We start from the raw sequence: 23,836 nt of genomic DNA, 5'->3' as shown, positions 1-23,836 counted from the left end.
AGAATGTTAAAGATACCATATCAAGCATATTATTGCTCAGTTACACAGACAGTGAATAAACACAATAATTTGCAATAACTTATCAATTGGGATTAACAAAGTATTTTCAATTTAAATAACTCTCTAGTTAAAAAATTATTCCTAGTTATATTGCTGTACTCTGTCTTAAGTTCATGAAACTGGAACAGTGAGATGGAAAGGCATAAACAACTACAAAGCATCCAGTGTCAAATTATAAATATTTCCATTCATAATTTGTCCCTGTTAAGATCTTTTAATTTGATCCCCAAAGTGTAAATGCATAACCTAACACTACTGCAATAAACTTTATTTTAACTGCATGGTCAAATCAACTAATACATTACAACTTCACCTCTGTGGCAGGAGAGAAAACCACAGTCCAGAAACATCGACAGTAACATCAAATTAGTCCCTGTCCCCACGGAGCAATTCTTTTTTCTGCTCAAATAAGTACAACTTGAGCTTGTGTGTGTGTTTTTATTCAGTGTATCCATCATAACCATTTTACAGGAATATGAACGGTCTTTAGCTGTGTTATCATAAACATATATCATGGCATTTCGTGATTAATTAACACCAAAACTTACAGCAATTGGAGTGATGCTGGCTACCTCCCGCGTAGGTCCCACTTTCTGCAGTCCTCCGTGATACTTGACTTTGGTGCTGCATCCCGCCACATTCAAACTTTTTTCTTATTCGGCTTTCTTCTTCTTCATCAAGTGTTATTTTATTTGGCGGTTAGCAAACAACGTTATGTGGTACATTACCGCCACCAAGCGGTGTGGAGGGTGGATCAGAAAAAAAAAAACATAGGCTACATGAACTTGATAACACAAATTATGATATTAAGAAAATAAAGATTACAATAACTAAATTTTGTCTTCAACTAATCTCTAATAACTAATGCCCCAAACAAATTGTTGCTGGTGTTGTTTTTTTGGTGTGTTGTTTTATTAAGATTGCTGTTTATCTGTTAGAATTGATTTTCTTTATTTGGTGAAGCACTTTGAGATTCCACTGTTATATGAATTAAGTTTGTTATTAAATCCTACCTATTTGAAACTATTAAAAAAGGAGGTCTATATTATTCCTAGTTTGGAATTACTTAATTTTGTCAAGTTGTACTTAAGTCATAATTTTAAGTTATGCTTACTTAATATAAAAATATTGCTATTTAATAAAAAATTATTAGAGTAATTTACTTAAACATAAGGACAATGTTATACGAACTTGGCATAATTAAGTTGTTGGAACTTTTTTTTAACACTGAGTATACACTACTTAATCAATTTATTACTGTGAATGTTTGGGTTTACAGTGTGACAGTGGTTAAAGGATAAAACCTCTTGTCAGTTAAGTGATTGACAACACACAACTTCGGAGCAGATAGATTTATACAGGAACTGAAGCTTTCTTAAAAAATCAAAATGTCATTGATGGCGACTGCTGGGTCAAAGATATCAGATTTAAAGTAGTAATATTGTGAATACAACAACATTTTTACAAAGTTAACTGAAAACTTAAAATGCACCAGTACTGGTGGGGGAGTACTGTATATCGAATAGTGATGTGTCGGTCACGAACGATTCGTTCAGTATGAACTAATCCTTTATATGACTCGGGAGTAACGGGTCCTCTCAGTGAGCGATTCGTTCATTTTCATGCGGTACCTCCTCTCGCCACATGGCAGGCAGCTGCATAAACTCAGTCAGTAGGTCAGGACAGGAAACAGAAATGATTCGTTCAGGACTCGCTCAGGTCCGTCCTCAGGTCCTCGTTCTTTTGTCACGTGACAGCCAGGCTGCTCAGGCATTTGTGACAGACAGCTCGGGCTGCACGGTCTTGTTCTCGTTCTCGTTCATCATTCAGGCTGTTTGGCGAGCAGTACGTTCGCTCTCAGATTGGTCTCTCTAGTTCTTCTCTCTGTCACGTGACAGGCAACTCGGTCTCTGAACGGGTCTTCCTTCGTTCGTTCACAGCTCAAGCTGTATCAAGCTCAGCAGTACGTTCGCTCTCGGCTCGGTCTCTTGTTCATTTGTCACGTGATAGCTACCGAGTCACTGTTGCGCTGTTAAACAATGGCAGGGAGGATGTAGGACACAAATCACTTTATTGTGCTGTGTATTTGCTTCCCTACGTTTTCACATGGTTTGAATTGCTTGTGGCATTACCAGTAGTTTTGTTGCCTTCAGTATTTACTGCTTGAGAATCGCGGACTTTTTTACAACGCCACCTGCTGTAAAAATTAACGACATGACTCGTTCAAGTTTCGTTCACTTTACTGTTCGAGAGTAAAAGACTTGGGTTAGTGAAAAGAGTCGAACTTAGCATCACTAATATCGGAATGGAAAATCCTTCTAAAAATCCTCCTTTTTGGGAAACCATTTCATGTCACTCTTCTTTCTATGGCTCTGATAACATAGCAAGTCAAATTATCATCAGTACTTATCTAAGGGGCCTTCAAATGTGTCTGTGTCACAAATAACGGCATCAAAGCAGTCCATGCAGTCCCAGACACTTTTTCTCCAGACAAGTTTGTTAAAATGACCCTGTCTTCGGCATTCTGTCTGTCACGCATAATTTCTGGCCTTACCACTGCTCGCTCTGCCAGCTATTTTTATTTTAGTCAGACTGCTCATGCACAGAGACATTTTTCTGCAACATTCAATATTTCTGTACTAACCATATAAAAAATGGAGGACAAATGGATGTTTACTGAAAACAAATGATAAAGCAGCCTATGTAGTGCACATATGAAGAGATCATGTTAAGTGGCCCGTAAATACAGTTTACACAAAACTGCCTAAAAAAACAGATCTGCAGCTGGCTGGTATTATATGTGACATGCATTTTTCATCAGCCACTAAACAGTGAAGCCACTAAAGGCCATTATCATTTCTGATATCTGTGGCAAAGGTTACGGTGATTATCTTGTTACAATGTCAGATTTGTTTTAATCGGGTTGCAATGACATAGACATTTCTAGTGGTTTGTGTTTTGGGGGGAAAAAAAGTATAAATGATAAGCATCTAAATAAATTTGACAAGGAGCAGACTATAACGTGCAGACAACTAAAACAGATCATTCCCATAACACACGAGGTTCTTATTATATCTTCTACCACTACACATTACTGGATATAACAATGATAACCTGGCCCACAACTGAACATATTTTATTAACACTGTACATAACTTCTTAATCAGTACAGGCTAATACAACAATGTTGGAGGATTACCCACAAAGCAAAAGGTTTTCGAACAACTGGTCTCCTAATAGCTAAAAATGCATTGCATCTCCTCCCATCTTACAATGTATGTGCAAGGGAAATAACACATACTTTCACAAAACCTCAATAAACATATCACCATTGAACTTTCTCACCTCCGTTTTTTTCATCTATGTCATGCTAGTCAGTGTAAACTATCCTGACTATGCACACGAAATTATTCTGTCCTGTTGTCATTATACTAATAACTCAAACACGCTATCGATGGTCACCAGTAACATCAGTCTTTTTGTCACTAGCTAGCTGTTCAGGAGATCCAAAACAGCTGAATATTGCTCCAAAAATCGCTATTGTCTTCTCTGTAGTCGCTGATTTCATGATAGCATTTGCCATGGTCACTGAAGAGCTTTTTTTTTTTGTATGCTTGGTTTTTGTTTCCAGAAGATGACTGCACGGTGGTATGGGTATAAGCGCTGTGGCCTCACAGCAAGAAGGTCTTTTGTTTGAGCCTTGCCTGGTGAGGGGTTTGAACAGTGGTCTTTGTGAATAGGGTTTGCATTAGGGCAGCTCGATTATGGGAAAAATTATAAGCATGATTATTTTGATTGAAATTGAGATCTCGATTATTTAACACAATTAGAGAAAGAGAGAGAGGGCGCGAGGGGGGTGGGGGTGGTTTGGGTCAGTGTGACATTTGAAGCTTGTCTGTGGTAATACAGGCTAGTTTCTTTCCACCAGGTCCCCATAGATATTGTTTGTCTCAGACCAGCAGTTATGTTCTGCCTGGTGTGATCTGTAAAAAATTAGTCTGAAGACATTTCGTTTTCACATTGAAATCTGCGTCAATAAAATGTAGCGCGGCATTTATATACGGCTCTATGGTGCGGCTTGACCACCGGTCTGCAGTGGTGGCAAAACATTGGACTGTAGCCACGTCCTTGACAACACCCTTACCACACTCATCATCCAGGGCAGGGAGACACTCCACCAATGGGCTCGACACACGGGAGGTGACCAGCGACAGGCGAAACTCATAGCAACCTTCCTGAAACCTAACACACGGGACGCGACAAAAGGCAGCGACGGCAGCAGTGCCGTGCATCGCGCTCTAAGATCGCTTTTCTCTAAGAAATTTGATTGGTTATGATATTGGTGGGGATTTTGACATTTTCAAACCAGTCCCTGACGTGACAAAGTATGACTCATGCAGAGTCAGAAGATTTCACACGAATGAACAGATATCTTGCTGTTTACTGTATAAAAGAAAGGCAACCTTGGGTTCATCGAAGTTTACAAAATAGGAAACAGCATCGTGAATATCATCATTTGATGGACCTCAAGGCTGATCCAGATAAATCCAACACCTACGTTTGGACTAATTCACTCTGGCACCATGCGGCTGCCTTTTATTAAGCTAAAATGATCTATTCTTCCATGTTCAAAGTCTTTGCAGACTGTGCTGTCTAGCCTGCTCTCATTGGTCAGTCCATGAAGCCCCTCGCTGATTGGCTGTAGTGCCAGGCGACGGCGACAAAAATTGAACATTTTCCTATTTTCTTGTGTCGCGTCGCAAGCCCCGTGTGCATGTCTACATGAACGAGCACAACATTTCACATGCACGAATGTCGTCTGTCAATTGGTTGGAGTAGCCCATAACATGGAGACGAGATGGCAGTGATGCCGTTTGTCCAAAGTGTTGATGAGTTTTTAAATCTCGGGTTGTTTGCTGTGTTAACTGATAAAAACTTCTGTTTGTTTATAACCTTTATCTCTCTGTGTCTCTGGATTATTTACTCACAACTCACAAAAATTGAACAATTTTCTTGTGTCGCGTCGCAAGCCCCCGTGTGCACGTCTGCGTGAACGAGCGCAACGTCTCACATGCACGAATGTCGCCTGTCGCTTGGCTGGGGGAGGGCAGCGATTTCCGCCTCATCGCGCAAGTTCGATAGAAAATGAATGGAGAAGGAGCGATGTCGCCTCCCGTGTGTCCAGCCCATAACTGGCAAGGTGTTTGCAACTCGCGCTGAATAAAACTAAAGCAGTTGGGGCTGTGGGAGGAGTCTGCACCAGAGCGCTGCAATTCCTGCTGAAAACAGCACAAGAGGAAACTGCGAAGGACAAAAATAATCGGATCCTTTCATTTTTATGATCATTGAAAACCCAGATTGTAATTGCGATTAAAATTCGATTAATCGCCCAGCCCTAGTCTGCATGTTCTCCCCATGTATTCTTGGGTTCTCTCCTAGTACTCCAGCTTCCTCCCACCATCCAAAGACATGCATTTTAGGTTCATTGGTGACTTTAAATTCTCCCTAGGAGTTAGGGTGAGGAGTGAGGGTGAATGGTTATTTGTCTCTCCGTGTTGGCCCTGTGATAGATTGGCAACCTGTCCAGGGTGTACCCTGCCTCTCGCCTGCTAATTGCTGGGATAGGCTCCACATACCTGCAACTCTGAACTGGAATAAGTGGTATAGAAAATAAATGAAGGAGAAATTAACAAGTTAAGAATTTATAATCATTGTACACTTTTTGAGCCTTTATTATTAAACTACACTGTAGACCAGTGTAGCTATTTTACATTCTGGTGTAAGATGAGGTTGATTATTTTGGCCTTGATAATATAATCTGTTAGGAAAATCGGATATTAGTGGTCTAATGAAGGACAAAGGTAAATTAGTCATTGACTCTTGTGCACCAAAGGCTAATTGATGTGCATGTGAGCTGTGAAGGGTGACCCAAGTTTTCTGAGCCCACATGAGAGCTGCTGTTGCAAATGCTGAAAACCCTAAACCAGGCTATAATGGGAAGATATCACAGCACACAGTGATTGCTGCATATGAGGCTGTGTAGCTTTAGACTGGACTTCTACTGCTATTCATATGTTTCATGGACAAAAAGATTTTTGTCCATGAAAGAAGAATTACACAGAATTGTAGGTATGAAGTAACGTTTAATGATAAAAAGCTTAATGTTAAGAACAGAGCAAATAGTTTTGTAATTTTTGCCTGCTCCACAAAACTAGAAATAGACTGCATTTCTATACCTTCTTAATGTTAGGAATTACAGGTATGATTGGCTGCATAGATGGAGCACATATTCCCAACAAGGCTTCTTCAGTGAATGAGGGAGACTATGTCACCAGGAAGTCCTTCCACAGCTCAAATGTGCAAGTAGCTGCACATTAATGTGTAGCTTTTGGTCTACTGCATTGAATTATTGGCCCACTTCACAGTAACATATTTTTTTTGTTTTAGTTAAGTCACTGTCTTATCTGTAAAGATCATCTGTCCAAACAATGGGAGGGCAAAATGGCTGGTTTTGTGCATGACTCCAGAACCGTTTGAGAGTCTACATTGAAGGCTAGACTTGCCAGTGAAGCGTAAAGTACAACTTAATATCTTAGCCATATCAACATCTATTAGCAATATCCTGTATCCTCATATTGCATCTTAAATTTAAACTGTGTACCCATTTTAGGGAAGTTTGATGGTTACCTACTCTGACAGTGGTATCCGTGTCAGCTGTATCTGCTGACCCAATACCCGGATCGTAAACCACAGCAGAACACAAGCTAGAGTGGAAATGACCCTTGGCATGCAAAAGAAAAGTTTTCATTGCCTCTCTGTCTTTCGGGTAACCCAATATCAGGCCTGTGATATTGTTGCCTGTGTGGTCCTCTACAATTTTGCAGTAATAAGAGAGAAAATGGGCGCTGCACCCGAGGTTGATCCTGTTAACAACCGTGAAAGGAGCGAATGGAAGAACTGTCAGAAACTCCATGTTCAAAATAACTTCTGATTATTCAGTGTCAAATAAAGACAAAACACAATCATTTTTATGGAGTCTTTTTTTTATTTCCTGTAAGTGGATGTGCAATTTAATATTACTATGTTGTATCTATCTAATCTATCAACTTGTGCCACAACCTACCTTCTGATGTTTCAGTAGTTGTATTTAAATTTGGATTTTATGCATGCATTCTCATTCAAACATGGTCCAGAAAAAAACTTTAATACCTCTGGCTGACAGCGTATGATTATTAACCCAATATATCATCCAGTCTATAAGAACAGATACTAGTAGCCAAATACATTTCCCTTTACTGTAAGATTTATGGAATCCTTCATTAATGCTTCTGAAAATACAGAAGAATCTTACAGAGGTAACCAACACTGTGGATGTAGATGCAATCTGTTCATTATGACAATTATCTGCATTGCTCTGTGAAAGAAATTTTATGACACGGGACTCTGGACTCCTTTGTCTGCCCTTCTGTTCTTTTCCTTCCTTCCCCTATGTGGTGTGTGCATGTGTGACCGTGGTTGTTTCCCCTGACAGGTTCCTGAGTCGTAGCTGCCATTCTTCTAATCAGCATAGCTGCTGGTCATCCCCCCATCACCAGCAATGTATTTATACCACAATCCTCACTTCATTCAGCGCCAGAGCATTGAACTATCAACACGTGGTATCTGGTCTTTTTGAGAATCTTGTCTTGCTCATGCTTCCAGATTTAACGTCTGCATTTTTCTTCCAGTTATTTCCAGACCTGTTGAACATACTGCATCTTCTGGTCCAGTGCCATGCCTGCATATCTGTCAGTCAGGTGTGTTGAAGCAGGAAACATTAGAAAATCTGCAGGACAGCGGCCCTCCAGGACCGACTTTGGCCACCCCTGGGTTAGAGAAATTGTAGGCTAGAAATCTGGATAATGAAGCACTGAAGGTGCATGAATAGAAGTTATTGTGCATATTGTGAATATTTCTCTCTCCTCACCCTCTAGCAGCTGTGAGATTCTAATCCTGCTTTCTGTCTGTTCTCCTGATGGCTGATATTCGTCAGATATTATTGCTTCTGTGTTTAGAAGAAGGCAGCTTCAAAGCTTTAAATTTATCCTGCTGACCTTTTAGTTAGTAAATCCTGAACATTTCATTGTTATTTGTCATAAATATTTGATCTTATATGAAGAAATATTTTAACTGTTGCTGTTTAAAGAGAAAACTGTTGCTAAACCTGTTTGTAGGGGTCTGCAGCCTTTCCAATCCAAGAGCCATTTTTCCCTCAGCCAGCTGAATAAACTTAATATATACTTTTTAATGAAGAACCACCATAGGATCTTTTATTTTTTTATTTTTTTTTTTTTTTTGAAGAACCACATTTTTTTTTCCATTTTTAGGTTTTAAAATAAAGAAAAACATAAAACCTTTATAAAAAGAGGATAGACAGACTTTATTCTAAGGGATGTAGATATTTGTGGAAAATGATGTAAAGTAAAAAAAAAAAAAAAAAAAGTCCCTGGTTTCCAACCTAATTACAAGAAAAATGTCTCTGTCATTGTTTTGTTTTGAACTTCACTAATTAGGAAAATTCTTAGTTGGTCTTCTGATTCTGCCATATATGAGCTGATGGATGAGTATATATACCAACCTTGGTCCTGCAAGTTTTAGATGTTTTCCTGCTCCAACATGTCTGATTCAAATCAAATGGATTCAACAGCCTATCAAGTTCTACACAGTGACTTATTCATTTCACTCAGGTGATAAATGTCTATTCAATGTTACAACCAATGTCATTTGACTATTTTTCAATTTATGCCAGTAATCTAAATTGTAATGTTAATATCAAGTAAAGAGAATACACATTTATATAAACCATGTATATATACATACATATAAAAACACTAAATTACACCCTGTTGTAGCATGTGTGTCTAAACTTTTATTTGGTATTAGCTACAAATATGTATTCATAGTATTGTCATGGTGAGATGGCAATTTTCCCAATTCTTGCACAGTCATTTTACAATGGGCACTCATAGTTGTACTCAATTATTTTTTTAACTGCATGCTCTCCTAACTTAGAAAGAAATGTTAAAATGATAAATTTGTAGTCCAAGTTTTTACAGAGTACCACCAGTAAGTCAGAAAAGTCTGACTCTCAATAAATGTGATCTTAATCTAGCTCAAAGACATTAGACTGGTGTTTCCCTTACTGCACAAATATTAGCAGAAAAAGTCCAAATATACTCTACAGAGACCAACAACACACTTGCATATAAAATGGTTTTCACTTCGTAACAGAACATTCTCTTGCACACAGAAAAAACAAACTGGAGATTATGATACCTGATCTTTCAACAACCTTGTATGATCATCTGAAAAATTATTCTCCTGTGAAATTTTACTCAAGGGCAGGTGGAAGCCCTCCATGAATTTATCCGACCTCACACGGAGGAAAATTGTCCGGGTCACATAGCATAGTTGAAGTTCCATTTCATGGTCTTGTGAATACTGCCAAGCTGCCTCAGAATATCATTTTCCTTTGCTCTATCCTGGATAATCCCTTTCTTTTATCCATGCAGCACTCACAGTAAATCTTGTGAAAATTATGTGTCAGTGTCAGTATTTCAATATGCTTTTAGAAGTAATAGGCAAACTGCAAATAAATGCAAACAAAAATAAAATAAAAATATTGATTAGCTTTAAATGAGTGACATTTAGTTTATACTAAATAAAGGACTTAAAGTCTTCTGTCACAAAACAGTCTTCACAGATTTAAAACCCACAATTTATATTTCTTTTGACATGTGATTCATAACATGATAATACTCATATTTCTACATTAATTTTCAGTAACTGAGAGGAAATACAACGTGGGGCGTTCTTGATTCGATGCATTAGAAGTCTTTAGCATCAGGCAGTGGAGCACTTCAGGCATTTTTATGATGATGACAGATGAGCTAAAGGAATATTTAAATGGGACAAAGAAGAGAAGTGAAATTAATTTGTGGTGAGGCTAAAGATAATGTGTCTTATAAATTTAGATACATATGATCACAAAAATGAAAGAGACTGTGATAAAATAAGGTTTGCAATATAATGCATAAACATATAATAAGAATTCTGGCATTGATACATGTTGGAATATGTCAGTACATACTCTTTAACAGCAGTCAATAATCTCAGTGCAGATGCATTAAAACAGCTGTTTGCCAAAGTCGATTGGTAGCTTCATTAGCTTAAAATTGATGCTGCTATTTAACAGTAACAGCTGGAAATATATAAAAGGCAATACATGCAACTATACTATAGAAATAAAACCAGATTTCATACTAAAACTGAACAATGTTGTTTTAAAACAAAAGCAGTGAAATAATTCCAACTCAAATAACGAGGAATAATGTTTGCATGAATATTATCCAAAATTAAGCAAAAACATAATTTTCACAATGAATAAGGTTATAAGGTAAACACTCATTAACTGCTGTGTAAAGTCAAGTATTACTAAAGAGTGTGGTGGATAAATTATTTAACAATAGAGTCACTCAGTAGTTATCAATGATTGTAAATACTGATAAGCTTCTTGATATCCTGAAATTTTTATACACCCCACTTTCAAAGCAAGTTATTGAGCAATTACAATCAATGAAGAGTCTTTAATAATGACTCTTCATTGATGCACTATAGAACTTTTTCAGATTTTCTGCCCCCTGTCGATGGCTAATTCAGCATCCGTCTCGCATCCTACTTGTACTGTGACTTGGTGGAAAAAAAAAAAAAAAATTAATAATTAAAAAAAAAATCAACTGGAACATCATGTAGTGTCCTGGAAGAAAAACATTAGTGTGGTTTCTCTTTATTGGGTACACAAATGTGCGTAATAGGTGGAAACGGGGCTTTATTGTGTAGTGTTGTGGCTTTTGGATTGCTGTGACACATCTGGGCCATAATATTGTGACATTGCTGCAAGAAATTAATCATCATGTGAATGTAACACCGTCATTCCACCATGAAAAGACAGAGAATTACATTTGGAATGTAAATAACAGAGAATTTCTGGCTTAGTATTATTTGCAGCAGCTGAGCGATTGACCTTATTGCCTAAGATAATAATTCTGGCAACAACTGAATAAGCTGTTTAATTTGAGCTCTATGCTGACCGTCACCTGCATTTTGAAAGGCTTTTTGTCACTGTGTTAATGTTTCCTGACAACTCAGCTCACCTAAAGACTTTAACTTAATGATATACAGTCTATATCCTTTTATCTTTTCTTGTAGGAGAGACATAGTCTCACTAAATTGTTCTACATTGGGGGTTTAAAGGGGATCCTGTAAAGCATCACTTTGATAACATTCACAGGCTCAGCTTCATACTCGTTCTTCTTATTATAGAACTCTGATTCACTTTCAAGTCAAATTTTATTTCTTTAAAACTATAGTGACACTGAAGATATGTTGCTTTAAATATCACTAGGTAAACTGAATTACATTCAAACTAATTGCACTGGAAGAAATGAATGAGCAATGTCATTTTCATCAAGGACTGAAATTAATTCTCCAGCCTGTCAGTGTAGGTAACTGGTGATGATGTGCTGCTTCTTTGTTCATTACAATAAGCCCACGCTTCAAACTAAAGCTTCATGCAGCAAGTGATATTTTACTAAGCTCTTTTCCTTTCTTTTCACTGCTATATAAAGTCCATTTTATTATGGATGGGAAGAAAACACTGAAACCACAGGAACTGGTATGCACTTATTATCAGTCAGGGTGCATCAGCACTGCATGAGTTGTCTTTTGCTTCCAGGAAAAGCTACTGTTGACGAAAGATTTGTTTTCTCAAACAGCCGACCCATTCCTTCTGGAATCCCACCTCTCTCTGTCTAATGTTATTAAGGGGTCCCTGAGCAGCTAAAAAAGTCTTTAAACATACTGTAATACTGCAGTCAAAAATGACAAAAACAGGGCACAGAAAAGAAATATGGAAAGATTGTTTCTTACTAAACTGATAGTACATGTATAAATTATGTTATGTAGCATCATGCCTTTCTTTAAAATACTCTAATAAAGCATTATTTGGTCATTTTCTACTTTTTATCGGCACCACATGCACCATAGGATCACAGTTTTTTCACACTTTAAAAAACTATTTATTTTATATTACATTAATACTGTATTTCAATACAAGCTTTTATCAGAAACTGTAACACTTCATTTTCTCCTCATTGGTCAACCAAAAGTAAATTAATTCCTATGTGAGTCAGTGTAATTTCTGAAAGATATATGAAGCTCCTTCTGCTTTTACCCTCCTGTATTTGCCTTGAATATGTCAAAATTTTCTAACATTTTTAGCAAACAGAAGCTTTTCCCATTGCTGAAGTAAAGTTCATCCATCTGAATTAAAAGCATTCTTCAAGTCATGCTCTACATATTGTCTGAATATGCATGCATGTGGGAATGAGGTGTAAAGCCAAAGATAACCTTCCCTAACCCTTGCCTAGTCTAATTTCCCTCTCTGTCCATGGTCATTATAAAACGATCATTTGTTGCCAGTCGATATAAGATCTTTTTTTTTTTTGTTTGTTTGTTTTTTATATTCATGAGCATTGACTGTAACTGTGCTGTGATTCAACCAGTTAACTTGTATGCATAGCTTCCTGCTTACAACATCTCTACAAAGAGCCAACTTGGCTAAATAGAAGTAAATGTTGATCAAACAGGGAACATATATCTAAAAAAATGCAAATATACAAATTAATTCTCTTAGTAAATAGCTTACTAAAGCAAGGAAAGTAATCATTTTGAGTGTGTAGCATTTTGTCAGTTGGAGTCACTTTGGCATAATATAGCAAGTGGCTTGTAACCGGAGCCTCAAGGTAGCCTCCGTTGGATCAATTCTAGGTTCGTGAGGCAGTACAACAAATTATAAATGACTGGCGGGAGGCAGACGACTTGAAGAGAATGCTGTGCATTTATAACAAATAGCATACCATATTATAACAAACAATAGCCGGCACAACAATTAGGAACATGAATAGTGAATGGTAACATCACAAAATAACTTGTTTTCACTATATGCGGAAAGTCAAGTCAATTGTCCAAAAGTCAAAGGAAACTGTCTTATCAAGTAACTTGCTCTCAGCAAGACAAGAAATTACATATGTATATATCTCTCGCTCGCACGTCTGCCGCGACGGTGGTGCGCTCTTAAGTCTCCTACAGTCAATGTTTGTGTGGTCCAGGGAGGTCCTACCACACCATGAATCTTGAGGGAAAGGTGATGACTTTCTCTTCGTGACAGATGAATCCTAGAGTCCGGGGTGGCTCGCCATCTCCTCACAGGGAAGAGATTCCAAAATTACAGAGTCCATCCAGATCAACACCAACAGGAAAGAGTAGATACCAAAAAAAAAACCCAGCCTGCATGACAATAAATTCCCTTAATGCATACAGCCTTGATATTCATCACATATGTTCACATACAATTGTGTTTTCAAACAAATATGCTTTCAAACAAATATGTTTTCTTACAAATATGGCCATATCTTCAATCTCATTCAAAGTTTAACACACTACTTAACTTTATGCAGTGGTCTGGTAAATTTTCACCTTTACAGTGCAATAAATAGAATGATTTTAAACCATGACCGGTGAATTCTAATCAATTAACTAGAAAAGTATCTTCCTAGTCTTGTTGAAACATGAATAAATTTCAGTTTACAATCAAATTCAATCAATTTTTAATCAATTGAATCACTGGTTTAACATTTTAAAAGCAACTTTCAAAACTATTTTTAACAAAACGTTTTACAGTACACTTTTAGCAACAGCTGCACCAATAACAACCAGTACAGTATATTAGTTGCAGTAAATGGCACCTCGCAGGTAACCAATTAAGTGTTAAAGAAAAAATAAAATCAAGAGCTTTATCTTAAGTTATAACTTTGCACCATTGAGTTAAACATAAAGGAATACTCTCTAAACTTCAATTAAATAACAGTTAAATTATCAAAAACTTTCTGTCGAGCAGCTTTGCCTGCGCGTGTACTGACACACACACACACACACACCAGGGGAACTGACATGTGGCTGCCATGCTTGCTACTTAAGCTAGCAGCGCTAACTTTCTTTCAACTCACCAAGACGGTTAGATTTAAGAACCTCAGGAATTAACGCTCCCAGATCGTCTTGCACATTCCCTTTGGTCCTCCTGAATCAAATACCTGGTTACAAGACACCCTATTTTTCCTTCTGGACAACTTTTTCCCTCTCGTCAGCCTTCTGCTTGCCCGCGCTAACTCGATCTGCTGCAGCTGCGTCTGTGTAAGGAGGCGGAATCTACTTCCCCATCCAATCAGATGAAAGTACCCGTAGTTTTAACCAATAAGTGGAAAAAATGGCGAACACACCTGACAGAATTAAACCAATAAGAGAATGGCTTTGTAAAACACATCAAATAAACGATAATGAAATATACAAAAATAAATACTGCAGAAAGGAAAAAAGAAACTTAAATCAGGAAGCTTAGTTCCACTGGGCTACAGGCTTGTACAGGATCTAGCATCCATCCCTCTTAGTGATATAATTAATTTGCTGTTTTCTTGTTCGTTACTTAATATATTATATATATATATATATATATATATATATATATATATATGTGTGTGTGTGTGTGTGTGTGTGTGTGTGTGTGCGTGTGTAAGGATAATTTTCGCAAATGCATCCAAAGTCAGCAGCAGTTACACAAAGTCCATTGTGTCAAGTTAAGTACAAGTCTTTATATTTCTGAGAATGAAACAATGAGCTTCTGATTAAGGCTTATTGCCTCTTCTGTGTGACATAACTCATCAACAAATGCCCGGCAGTAAAAAAAAGCAATTGATTTGGTTGGCAGGAGGTCTGAGCCCAAGCTGAAATTGGACATTAAAATGACACAGTCCATTGCTCCCGCTTGCAATATTCCTCCTCATGTCAAGGGAGACTGTACAATTAATGTTTACTGGCAGAGTCTTGCATCATTCAAACCCCCAACTGCTCTAGTATTCCTGCCAGAAAGAAGAGAGGAGAAAAAAAGTATTTAATTAAACTTTTTTTACTTTTAGAATTTTGTGTTCTTATATATGAAAATGTATTTAAAATCAGACAAGTTAAGATTGAAGGTTATTATACTGATTTCCAATACTATAGGTAAGAGCTACCCTTCATTTTTATAAATCGCAAAAAAAAAAAAAAAACACCATTAAGGTGGTTTCAAAGCAAAGCTAAGTTGTAGCAAAGCAGCAGCAGAATTTGTTTTGTGGCCTTGGCACAGGGCAGTTTAGCAAACTTACACCCAAGTAGCGGCAATTAGCTGCTCTGAGAGGTTGCGGAAGAATGCACAAGTCCAGGCCTGAAGAACTAATCGGGCAATAACTGTAAGCTCCAGGGAAAGTCAAACGGCTCAAGCCTATCCAGCTAGCCTTCTCCAGCAGGGATACACAAGTTTCCCAGGTAGGACCTATTCCAAGACGAGCAGCAGCACTCTCAGGGGACAGACAACCAGAAAGTAGGCAGAAACTCAGGACTGAGAGCACACTGTGCTTGCAGCAGCAATCTCTTTATATAGGCTGGCAAGCAAAAATGATTGGCTGGCAAATTTGAGCAAAAGGAATGAAATATTCCTTTTGCTACAATAATATGAAACTGGTGCTAAAGTTTGTCTGTCTTTTGTTCTCTGTAAATATAATACATTGCTTCAGTAATGTTGCATTCTGGGTACGATCCAGCACCCCATGGGACCTGTTGCCATGGATTTTCACTCCAGTTCTTGTCATTTGGTGTACTCCATTTTTTTCCTTAAAACTGGCATCTTGATGGCCAGCCTTCCATGTAAACCATTTTTAATGAGGCTTCCAGCCAATATTTGGTGATTCAGATGCATTGTTCAAGTCTTGTGGCAAAATTTTGCAGGAAAAATTTTTTCCTGTTCTGAAAGACTTCATTTTCAGTAAAAAAAAAAAAAAAAAAAAAAAAAAGAACAAATGGGCATATCTTTGAGAAGGCTTTTGGTAGCAAAATTGAAAGAGACAGAATTGTAATAGTTATTTTGCTAAGTTGTCTATTACGTATAGAAACGAATGTCATGAATGGCGGCAGAGGTGAGGACCGAACCCCCGGGCAGATAAGGCAGGAGGTAAACATGACAGGGAGTTAACCAAAAGTATCTGAAAAGAAGTAACTGAAAACCCAGGACTTAAATACACAGACTGACAAATTAAACACAGGTGACATGCATGAGCAACCAGACAAGGTGTACTAACAAAAAGAAACCACAGAAATACAAAAGCCCTGAACACCAAAAACCAAGAACAAAAACTATAAACATGACCAAAACTAAGCACATAAAGTCAGAACCGAAACCATAAACCATGACACACAAGACTAGATCATCCACAGGGTTAGGTGCTTTTTGTAAACTTAATGATTCACAGGAGAGTGTTAAGTAGCTCAAAAACAAGCACAAACAAGCAACAACTTAAACAACAAAACCGCATTCCACTGAAAACATTCAGGTTTAAAGAAAGACTGAAAAGCCAGTGTCTAAAAGTAACTTTAAGATCCCTTTTGAAAGCCTAGAAAACTATTCCTCAAGACCACTTCATCTGAAAGGCTCCTTGAAAGCAAAGTCCATCCATCCATCTATCCATATTCTACCACTTATCCAGGGAAGGGTCGTGGGTCCAGCTGCCTAAGCAGGGAACCCCAGACTTGCGACCTCACCTGGCACCTCTTAGTGAGGAGGTGTGGTGGCTCTACTCTGAGCCCCTGCCAGATGACAAACTTCTCACTCTATTTCTAAGGGCAAGCCCGGCCACCCTCCAAAGGAAACTCATTTCAGCCGCTTGTATTTGCGATCTCATTTTTTCTGTCACTACCCACAGCTCATGACCATAGGTGACGATAGGAACGTAGATTAACCGGTAAATCGAAAGCTTTGCATTTTGGAGGTGCTAATTACCATCCCAGCTGCTTCACACTCAACTTCGAATTGCTGGAGATCATGGTCCGATGAAGCCAACAGGACCACATTATCCGCAAAAAGTAGAGACCCAAATCCTGAGGCCACCAAACCAGATCCCCCTTAGCACCTTGGCTGCACCTAGAAATTCATTATGAACAGAATTGGTGACAAAGGGCAGCCTTGTCTGAGTCCAACCCTAACTGTAAGCGAATCCAGCTTACTTTCAGCAATGCGAACTAAGCTTTGGCATCAGTTGTACAGGGACCAGACAGTATGAACAAAGTACAAACAAAAAATTAGGTGAAGATTAAGACTTTTACATAGTACTCTATTATAGTGCATCACCACCCCTTTTAAAATAAAAAAGAGATGAAAAGGAAAAATGTCACATTTGTATTGCTTTGATAAATGTTTAAGTCCATTTGTCTTCAACATTGCTGGGGGCCTTCAAGCATGCACGTATCCACTCAGTCCCAGACGTTTCCTCTGTCTCAAGCATTGTCTGCTTTATGCAACATTTGCCCTTACCACTGCTGCCTTTGACAGTTTAGCTGTTAGCCGTTTGCCTTTTAGTGGGACCACTCATGCAGTGACACTTTCTTTGCAGCATTCAATATTTCTATATAACCATATAACAAATGTCAAAAACTTTTGTAAAGAGTAAAAGGGGTTATTGACATTGATGGACCAATAGGAATATTTTTTTTTTCTACCTTTATCTGTACTTTCCCTCAGCTTTATTGAAATTTGTGGCAAATTTCAGCTTTCTCTTTGGCTGAGCAGATTATACTATTATAGTTTTAGCAGTTTTAGTTCATGTGTACCACCCTTCAGCCACAGGGATTTGCAGTTTTTTTTATCAGAGAAGCTCCGTAAACTTAACATACTTTATCCAGTAGCACAAGTCATTGGACAAGGTTTGTGAAAAAAATGGTGTATATGAAATAAAAAACAAAAAACAGTTAGCTAGAACTACCTAAAGATATTTACTTTCCCTGATGAATTTACATTAAGCAGGTGGATAAAAAGTGTTTTACATAGCTGTGTACATAGTGAAATCTTGGCTACAAAAATGTTTAATTTCAGCCTAAAAGATGATTATGGAAGCCCATTTCCGTCACTCTGATGAAAAAAAAAAACATAGTATCTCATAATTATGACTTAAGTATCTCATAATAATGAGATACTATCTCATTATTATGAGATAGTATTTCTTTATTATGAGATACTATCTCATAATTATGACTTAGTATCTCATAATTATGAGATACTATCTCATTATTATGAGATAGTATCTCAAAATAATGAGATAGTATCTCATAATTATGAGATACTATCTCATAATAATGAGATACTATCTCATAATTATGACTTAACTATCTCAATATTATGAGATAGTATCTCATAATAATGACATAGTATCTCATAATTATGACTTAAGTATCTCCTTATTTTGAGATACTATCTCATAATAATGAGATACAATGGGTTTTTTTTTTCGTCAGAGTGACGGAAATGGGCTTCCATAGATGATGGCATGTCAGAGCCTGTGGTTTATTTCCACTGCCACCAACATGCCAAAACAATTCAGAATTAAATCAATACAAGTTTGAGAGACGCGCATATTATGCAGCTGCAGGCTATTAGGAATGAAAGGAAGGTGGTTGCTAGATGTTTTTGTAGACAACTAAACATCCCAGTATTCCCTCCTATGATGAGGTCAGACGACCTATCGATATGTGTGGTATTCAAGTAATACTGGTATTTTTGTTTATCTCACTGCACAGAAACCTAATTCCTTTTGCTTTCCTGGTGACAAATTATGTTTATATGAATGTGTGGAGAGAATCTATTGTCTAGTTGTTTTCAATTCAATGCAGAAAGGGAGAAAATTGACCTCTAGTATTTTCAGGCATAATAAGAAGCACTGAGTGGCTCTTAATAGAATACAAACATAGGCACTCACACAATATACAACTTGTCTAGTATATTGTAATATAAAGTTCTATGGAGGTCTTTTGCAAATTTGTTGTCACTGTCAATGAAATAAAACATTTGAAGCAATTTTCAAAACATTTAAAATCCACACAGTGGTCAAAGACAAAAAATTGGGCACAAAATGTAATAAAGATGCTACCTAAATGCACTGAATTGCTCAATTTCTCTTTTTTTTCTTTTATGGACAAATTGTTATTTCATTTTAGTCTAATCTGTTCAAATATGTGAATAATAAATTTCATATGTCCTAACCTTATGTGATTTCTCAAATCTGTGAACAGCAGAGGCCTGAATCTGTCAACATGCTGACAAGAGATTCTTACTGTTTTACATTCCTGAGTCACAAAAAAGAGTCAATTTTTAAGGTTGGAAAGAAAAGAAAATCTGCACAGTCAAACTGATGGCAAACCTCTCAACGGCTTGCCACAGAACAGATGGTATTACAATATGAGTACAGCATTATTAACAGACCCATCTATTTCACGCCTGTGTTGGGAGTGTAGCACATCACTGCTGAGGCATATACTGAGCTGATTTTGTCTGGTGGTCACTATCATTCAAAAGGAAAGAGGATAGTCTGAAGAAAAAAAACACAATAATATAGATTATGCATTTTCAAAAGGCCTTGTCAATGTGTTTCTTATCCTTTCCTACAATTTTTGAAAACACATTGTAGAATCCTCAATAATAACATTGTAGAGACCATATGTCCTCTAGCCAGGCTTTAAGGAAATGTGTGGCTGTCTTACAGAAAATTCCATTCCTCACAATGGTTAGTTTGCATTCAGACACTGTCCTAAGGAAAAAAAAAAAAACACTTTTATAGTTCCCACTTAAGGACTTCTGATTTATATCTTCTTGGAAAAGAGAGGCAAAGTTAAGTGCTACATGAATATTTTAAATGCTCATTGTCTAATTGCATTTAATTAGGCCGATTAAGAATTTAAGGGTTGCGTCTAAATTGGATCTGAAGACAAAGTAGTAGCTGTCATTTCTGTTAACAGAGAATCTCTGCTATATTCTTATCAAAAACCCTACGCAGATTTACAGTTAAAGGTCAACCATCAGAATTTTACGTTAATTAAAAAGCTGCTTGGGAGTATGACACTATTTTTTTAAATAGATCTCAAGTGTAGTTACTCAAATAGTTTCCTATCAAATTTTATATGTTAATTATTTGCTGACATGCTGCAGACATCTTGTAGCAGCGAAGAAAATGAAAACGTGGTAAAATGCAGCTGTTAACAGTAATCCTAAAGGATGGCTACTTCGCTTAAGAATTTTTATTGTCAAAACATAAAGAATACAGCAATCTCTACCCCAGTTTAATATTAACATGAACTTTCTTTTTTATTCCCAAGTTAAGTTTTAGCATTAAAGTTATTTGGTTAAGTAAATTATCATGTTTTAATGCCTCAAATCAGGGACTTGCACATGCATTTTAAGAGTCTGCTGCTCTTAACTAAAAAAGGGAAAAAAAAAAATTATATTTATTACATAATGCTCAACCTTTTGAGGGAACCATTGTGCTTTGCCGCTATTTTGTTTTTTATCTCCCGTCTTGTCTTTGGAGAAGGTCCTCTAACCTTTAAACACCCTAAATTTACATTAAGCTACATTTTGACTAATTCTAACATAACAAAATTGTAATCTCATAATGATAAATGAGTGTTTTTCTATCAGCTAGCCAGCACATGCAGGCTGATTGAAAATTTACCACAATCTTAAAATAGAGCAAGTTTTTTTTTTTTTTTTTTTTTAAAGAAAGAAACAATAGAAGACTTTCACATGACACATATACTTTCTGCAGACAATCTCTTATTTTTCATGATTCAGCAGCTGCATTTAATTAATGATCATAACTGAGCAGAAAACTTATCTGTCAGATGTCCTACTTATGCTACCAGTTAGCTTCCTTAGAAATTACACAAATTAGACCAACTGTTGTAGTTTTCATGTTATTAAGAAGCATTTGTGGGAATCTTTATTCACAAAAATTCTGTTGGGTGTACAATCCATATTATTTTTACTATGAAAATACCAAGACCTGCAAACAACAGAATCAACCCCATTATATGTTGGCTTATTTTGTTAAAGTTTATGTGTGATACCCTTGTTTGTGTGTTTGTTTGCTGGGGCTTAGTGTTGAGCCTCCAAGGGATTTAGCTTGTTTTTTTTTTTAAATTGTTACAAATTCTTTGGATAGCTGTTTGGAGATTGGGCCAGGTTTTTAAGGTCCATTACTCATTCACTTATTAGTTTTTTAGTTGTTTGAAAATTGGTTTAGCGTTGTTACTTCCTGTTGTAGTTTTGTTTCGTAGCCACTCTGGTCAACCAGGTCAAAGTCATCAGAGTGGGGGGAAAAAAATTAAGTTACTGTGAACATGGCATGTTTGTTACTGTTGACTACTTTATTAGATACACTTTCTTAGTACAGTTTGTACCGCTGTTTGGCTTCAGAATTGCCTCAAGTCTTCATGACATAGATTCAACAAGATTTTGGAAACATTTCTTAAGATTTTGGACCTTACTTACATGATAGAATTACACAGGTGCTGCAGATTTGTCAGCTGCACATCCAGAAGTTTCTGAAACACTCACAGCAGCCCATGTGGCACCAACATAAATGCCACATTCAAAGTCACCACAATTAGGTTGATGGAGTCATGTGCAGGTAACACAGACAAACTCTCAGTGTACAACAGTGAAAGTCTGCTAACAGCTCCCTCTCAGGAACATATCCAAAAATTTTCAAACTTTCTCTTCGTGTGAGCCTGCATTAAAAGAAAAGGGATCCTTCATATCATGCTGCATAATGCTTTGTTACAAATGCAAGCTCGTGCATTAACCTCTGCAAACTGTGAATCATTAAGATGCTCCTCTTTATATGAGAAAAGAAAAATATGCAAATTGCTTTTTCTTGCCAAGATATTATTAGGTAAATTACCTAATTACATTTCTATCAAATCACACCAACTGTTGTTGGTGAAGTTCGTCACATCACGGCAACTTAATTCTCCTGCATCATCTCTCCATCTCTCTTTAGAAAGACTTCTGTAGCAGTCCTGTGGCTACTCTAAGTCCATTCTGAGTCTGTACGAAAACGGGTTGTGCCGGGAGCAAGTCTGAAGACCTTATTGTCCCCAGAAAATCATCAGAAGTCCAACATCAGAAACCCTCTCTGAACTATTTTCTTTGTTACTGTAATTGTTGTAAATGATTTTAGGAGCTTTATAAAACCTTTTTTTTTCTCTGTGAACTATATTTACTTAAAAATAAGGTTTTACGCTTACATTTTAAGTATTTTTTCCATTTTTTTCAAACTGATTAGAAGAAAACATGCTGTTGCTTTGCACAACATTTCTACTTATGTGTTCACAGTTACATACGTACAGACTTCATTTATTTGCAAGTGTCCCAGCAACCTGTATTGATGGTTAAAGGCAGACTTGCTAAATCACTAATTCATAATTACTGCTTGCAAACTTAACTTTCCCATTGCCTCTCCTAATCAAGCAAACCTCTTAAAGTGAAAATAAAAGTCAAGCAGCACATCCAGACAGAGTAGAGAGGAGTGAGCACACAGCAATTTGAAATCATACTGTACATTTATAATCTTTACATCTGCCTTAAGATTGCACCAAATGAATGTCTGGCACAAAGCAAAAAAAGAAAAAAACTATGCAAATACTGGCAGGGAGGCGGTGTCTTTGGAGGGAAATAGACCACCACCACAAACTTGTTGTGGGTCACAAGGTTGAGAGGGAGTTGGTTTTTTTGAATTAAGATGTTTTTACTTGGAGAAACATTTTGCTTAGTCTGCCTGCAGAAGGAATAATTTCACGTGAAAAGCAGTTTTTGTGCAAATGAAGGACACAATCTCTCTAATAGTGTGCCCCTTCCTGCTCTGAAAATCATCAATCTCTCACACTTATACTCTTAATTGATATTGTTGAACATTGTTGGTAATTATCAGAAATTTGAAACACAAGTAGGAACCTGGAAACAATCCATAAACCACAAGGCTAAGCATTGGGACAGAGCCAGACATTCCATTTAGACCTATCAATGATGTCTTCATATGGACTGTGTTGTATTATTATCAGCCTTTTGTTTAACCTCTTAACCCAAAAGCTACATTTCTATTTCCAACCTGAAAAATTATCTGGAAACTGAGCCTTTAAAAATCCTACAACTGTGAGTGGATTTTGGACTCTTTCCATTAGAGACACATGGAAGAATTTTTGAGCAGTCTGTGTTTTAATAGTGTATGTGTCCTGTATGTGTCTCTATTACCTTGAATACAACATACAGTACAAACGGATCATTTTACTTCAGCCCATTAAAACTTTGTTTAAGGAGTACAGTACGACTCCAACGTTATGACATGTCATACAACAAAGAACTACTTTCCATCAGTTTTATTCATGTTTTTACACTATGTTCCAAATTATTGCTTTTTTTGTTTATTTCTCCTAAATAATTGATGCAAATGACACTAAATATGATTCTTTAATTGTAAAAATTGTACTAGGTTATGTAGCGAAATCCAGCATCTTCAAAATAAAGACTGAACTTTTGTTTAATCCTGACTGAATTAAATATTCTCCTTACAGACCAACAGGACATTTCCTTCTCACTCCAAAAGGGAGGACCTGACTGGTAAAACCCAGGACTCAGATTTATGACATGGTTTTCAGCTCCACAGGTCAACAAAGGTCAACTCTCCAACCTGGACTGGGGGAGTACTTTGTTAAATTATATCAAAGAACTGTGAAGTTTCTGAACTTTAATCTTCTGCAGCACAAATCT

General features: G+C 37.0%; 1 long non-coding RNA gene across 1 annotated transcript; it reads right to left on the bottom strand.

Moving 5' to 3' along the window:
* Positions 1-2,205: 2,205 nt before the first annotated feature.
* On the bottom strand, positions 2,206-22,202 carry LOC121649958. The gene is made up of 3 exons (XR_006012190.1): positions 22,192-22,202; positions 17,043-17,046; positions 2,206-2,344 (listed from the first exon to the last, which is right to left on the bottom strand). It is a non-coding gene; the product is annotated as an uncharacterized LOC121649958 (long non-coding RNA).
* Between the last annotated feature and the right edge of the window lie 1,634 nt (positions 22,203-23,836).

This window comes from Melanotaenia boesemani, chromosome 12 (genome assembly GCF_017639745.1).
Source record: "Melanotaenia boesemani isolate fMelBoe1 chromosome 12, fMelBoe1.pri, whole genome shotgun sequence".
NCBI classification, from domain to species: Eukaryota; Metazoa; Chordata; class Actinopteri; order Atheriniformes; family Melanotaeniidae; genus Melanotaenia; species Melanotaenia boesemani.
This window is presented reverse-complemented; position numbering and strand designations above follow the sequence as displayed.